The following is a 5000-nucleotide window of genomic DNA, read 5'->3' on the forward strand; positions in this document are numbered from 1 at the left end:
AAAAAAAAAAAAAAAATTAAAAAAAATTATCTCTCTCAAAGCCCTTACAGAACCCAACGTCAGAAGAATGTCTCCATCCCAGCGTTAGCAAGTTGGGCCGAGTCAGCAGTGGCATTCAAATCTATTTGCGGACACGGAGGAATCTCGCAACAGATAAGGGAGGGACTGAGGGAGAGAGAGACTGAGAGAAGCACGTGAGGTGTGTAGTATACCGTAGATCTCAGCCCCCATTCATACGAGATGTGATTCACACATGATTTAGCTCTGTGGCCTGCGTGCACCGGATTATTGCCTTGCAGAGCTTGTTTACCTCTGTGGATTTCATGGCATTACGTTTAAAACGGACAGGTATTGGCTGTCAAAATTGTGCTGAGGGTGCCTCTCTAGCACCATCCCTGGTAGCGGCTTTTGCACCTGCTACAAATCTCGGTGAAGTTGTTGTTTCAATGTGAAGTGTTCTCCGGTAGCGCAAGCTACGTTTGTTCTTAGTGCAAGCTGTTCGACAAGCCAAAAGTCAAACTACAGAATTAAAAAAAAAAATGTAGAAAAAAATACCTGAGAAGTTGTGTTCGCCATCTCATCTTTGGAATAGTTTCATGCACAGACACAGACCATACAGACGGACAGACGCGCGAACACGCACACAACAGCCCTCACTCAACCCTGCCCCCTCGTTTTCACCACACCCCCCACCACCACCACAAAAATCAAAAACAAGTCGCGTAAGGCGAAAATACAATATTTAGTCAAGTAGCTGTCGAACTCACAGAATGAAACTGACTCGTAGCATCGTCAGTCCACCGCTCATGGCAAAGGCAGTGAAATTGACAAGAAGAGCGGGGTAGTAGTTGCGCTAAGAAGGATAGCACGCTTTTCTGTACCTCTCTTTGTTTTAATTTTCTGAGCGTGTTTTTAATCCAAACATATCATATCTATATGTTTTGGGAATCAGGAACCGACAAGGAATAAGATGAAAGTGTTTTTAAATTGATTTGGAAAATTTAATTTTGATAATAATTTTTATATATTTAATTTTCAGAGCTTGTTTTTAATCCGAATATAACATATTTATATGTTTTTGGAATCAGCAAATGATGGAGAATAAGATAAACGTAAATTTGGATCGTTTTATAAATTTTTATTTTTTTTTACAATTTTCAGATTTTTAATGACCAAAGTCATTAATTAATTTTTAAGCCACCAAGCTGAAATGCAATACCGAACCCCGGGCTTCGTCGAAGATTACTTGACCAAAATTTCAGCCAATTTGGTTGAAAAATGAGGGCGTGACAGTGCCGCCTCAACTTTCACGAAAAGCCGGATATGACGTCATCAAAGACATTTATCAAAAAAATGAAAAAAACGTTCGGGGATTTCATACCCAGGAACTCTCATGTCAAATTTCATAAAGATCGGTCCAGTAGTTTAGTCTGAATCGCTCTACACACACACACACACACACACACACACACACACACACATACAATCAATCAATCAATGAGGCTTATATCGCGCATATTCCGTGGGTACAGTTCTAGGCGCTGTGCAGAGATGCCGTGTGAGATGAAATTTTATACGGCCAGTAGATACACCACGACCCTCGTTTCGATTCCCCCTCGATGTTAAAATATTTAGTCAAAACTTGACTAAATATAATGATTGAGTTTTGTCAAGACAGGGACTGTGATAGGTACCTGACTGTGATGTTATTGTTATGAACTTTTGAGAGAACCCAGCCAGGCAAAACCGTTTGTTCATTTGTTTCCTGTTGTTCGCCCAGGGGAAACGGAAGTTATGAAATAATGCCAACATGTTTACCTGGCAAGACAGATCCAGTGTATAAAACAGCGCAGTGTTGGTGCTTGGATTGCTAACACAACACGCGCACAGCTTGACAACTTCTTCATCTTTTTCATCGCCCACAGCATCTCGTATCTGGAGATACACGAAGACTTTGATGTTGTGAAGGTTATGTTGATGGTGTGTCCCGTTGATAGATGTTTGGCGTTAAGGAGGTTGGGTGGGGGGGGGGGGGGGGTGTAATTGCACCAAGTGTGGGGTGGTCGGAGTTGTAAACGGTTTTGGCGTACAGGTAATTAGGTCGTTGTACGATAAGACCAGGAGAGGTCAAAAACGTTGAATCCTAAAGACACGCAAGACATACGCGCGCAGAGTGACAAAAAAGATGACATGTGCGGACGCAGGCATAGACAGTCGGGCAGACATGACAACCCCCCCCCACACACACACACTTTATCCTACATACCCCGCTTTCATGCTTTATCTGGCATCAAGATCGTTTTTCTACTTATATTAAATGTAGATTACAACAACGCCCCTTCACAGACCTTCTCATTTTTTCCCTCCCGACTTTAATTGCAATTTACACCCCTCTCTCTCTCTCTTCCTCCCCTCCCCCCTCTCTCTCTCTCTCTCTCTCTCTCTCTCTCTCTATAACCCCTGACCCCCGCCCCCTCCCTGCTCCCAGGCTCCTTCCCACTCACCACAGTGCATGGACAAAACTGGGGTTGTGGAACCGAAATAACTTGTTACGTTCCGAGCCAGTAACGCTCGCAACATTTCTCCGTGGCACGTTTCCAAAAAGTTGTAGCTTACGCACAGTTATAGACGGTAAAGGCGCGGAGAGTAGATCCTGCATCCTCTGTGCGAACCAAGGAAGATGTTTGAAGTTTCGAGAGCTGACATCCTTTCTAAGAATGCTGTGTGGGTCGAACAGTCAGACGGTACCGGAATTGGGATGGTGCTTCTGAGTGCATTGCATTTGCGCACTTATGGAAACGTGCACGTCCACTGCACTGCTATTGATGCCAAAAGCGTAATGCGTTGAACTTTTGTCGGGAAATGGAATGGTTGTTTTCGAGTAGTAGGTTGTATTGCGTATTTTTGGATGCTGAGCTAAGTTTGTGGATTACAATTAGAATGAATGTACGGTTTAATTGACGTTGTATTGTTTTACAGCGGTGATAAATCGGTGTTGCTGAGTTTTTATTTCATTTTTATAAAGGTAAAAGAGGATTGGGTAGATGAAGGGAGAATCCAAGACTGGAAACATAGGAAACCAGAAATCTTGAATTAGAGATTTACTGTACGTTAACAAAACTAGCAAACCCCCCAAAACCAAACTAACAAACAAAACAAAAACACATAAAAATCAACCAGAACCATTGGATGCCTGTCTGAGTTGTTTTCCCCCTCCCCCCACACACACCCTACATTCTCTCTGACGCCTCTAGCCTACTGAACTAAAAGCATGACTATTATTAGAGTTCCGAGGTATGTCTGTCAAAGCACTCTGTCTGCAACTGGATATATGTGTTTGCCGAAATGTTTTTTGTTCCTTTCCCGTAGTTTGTAATTGGGAAACCATTGGTGTTAGTAGACGTACGATGGTTCGGGAGCAAACACTTTTAGCCGGTCTCTGTCACAATGATCTATTCCTTCTTTAAAAAGAATGACATTAGTACTGATAACCATCTGAACAGTGTGTGTGAGAGACATGGGGGGTGTGTGTGTGTGTGTGCAGAAATAGCGCTGCGACGTAATAAAGACCGGCACGGTTGGCCTAGTGGTAAGGCGTCCGCCCCGTGATCGGGAGGTCGTGGGTTCGAACCCCGGCCGGGTCATACCTAAAACTTTAAAATTGGCAATCTAGTGGCTGCTCCGCCTGGCGTCTGGCATTATGGGGTTAGTGCTAGGACTGGTTGGTCCGGTGTCAGAATAATGTGACTGGGTGAGACATGAAGCCTGTGCTGCGACTTCTGTCTTGTGTGTGGCGCACGTTATATGTCAAAGCAGCACCGCCCTGATATGGCCCTTCGTGGTCGGCTGGGCGTTAAACAAACAAACAAACAAACAAACGTAATAAAGGATGATAAACATGAACAGAGAATTCTTAAACAGTGTGACCAGTAATGCTAGCGATACGCAACACACCAGCGACCCAAAACCGCATATCTTGAAACTGCTATGTTGCTGAGCGAAGAACAAGCAGTCTTTTCAGAAGCAACAGGAAAGGCTCGGTCGCTGGCTTGGTCATCGACTCCCTACCGTGAACGCTCAAACATAGGTCCTCTGTTTATTGTTGCGGTTTGCATATCAAACGAACACACGCCTACACGTACGTAACTACAGACTAGTTTTGAGTGGAGAGGTTGTCGAGTGTCGGTGGTTGAACTTCAAAGGGAGAGGCCTACTATAATGATGAGTGATTTTTGAAGAGGTAGGCTATCTGGGCGTTGAAAGTTTTATCTGTCATCTTTCGTTCTCTGGTCAAAGTTACCGCCCTTATCAGAGTATGTCTACATGATGATGCAAGTCTTCAGTTATGACATCAAAAAGCTATCTACATGAAATACATGTAACAGCCTGCGCTTAGGAGCCAGAATATTTGCAATTTTTGAAAGAGACTGTGATGGTTCTGGTTGTTTATATGGAAAAGATGGCATCTATGGGACTTACTCTCTGAAAGCTTTCCAGTTCGGGCTTAGGTAATTAGAACGGATGTCAGCAGTGATGCTTTGTTATGTCACTGACTGATTAAAGAAAACAGAAAGAATTCATGCAGAGAGTACAGACAAAGCACAGATTTGTATGATGGCAAAGTCTAGCAGAACTTAGATAATTCCCGAAGAAATCACAGCATGTTTCTTCATATGAGCTAAATATGTTTCCAAAATGAGTCTTGTTGCTTTAACAAGCAGCAGCATCCATCTAACATCCACTCTGGTCCGTCAGTCAGTGAGCCAGACAGGAAGACTGTTGGCGTGACGGATTTTGATAAGAGCTTGATCATTTGCATCAGTGATCACTGTGATGGGTTGAGCTCTCTTGGGGGACGTACTGGGGTTTTTAGTTACTGCTTCCTGGACACGTATGTAAATTGGGATTTATGGTAGGCGTGAAAGTGAAGGCGTATGATGCTGTGTATAGGTCGCAACGGTGTAACAGCTTAAGTAATTGATATCCAGTGTTTGTGTAGG

This window comes from Littorina saxatilis, linkage group LG17, assembly GCF_037325665.1.
Source record: "Littorina saxatilis isolate snail1 linkage group LG17, US_GU_Lsax_2.0, whole genome shotgun sequence".
Taxonomy (NCBI): domain Eukaryota; kingdom Metazoa; phylum Mollusca; class Gastropoda; order Littorinimorpha; family Littorinidae; genus Littorina; species Littorina saxatilis.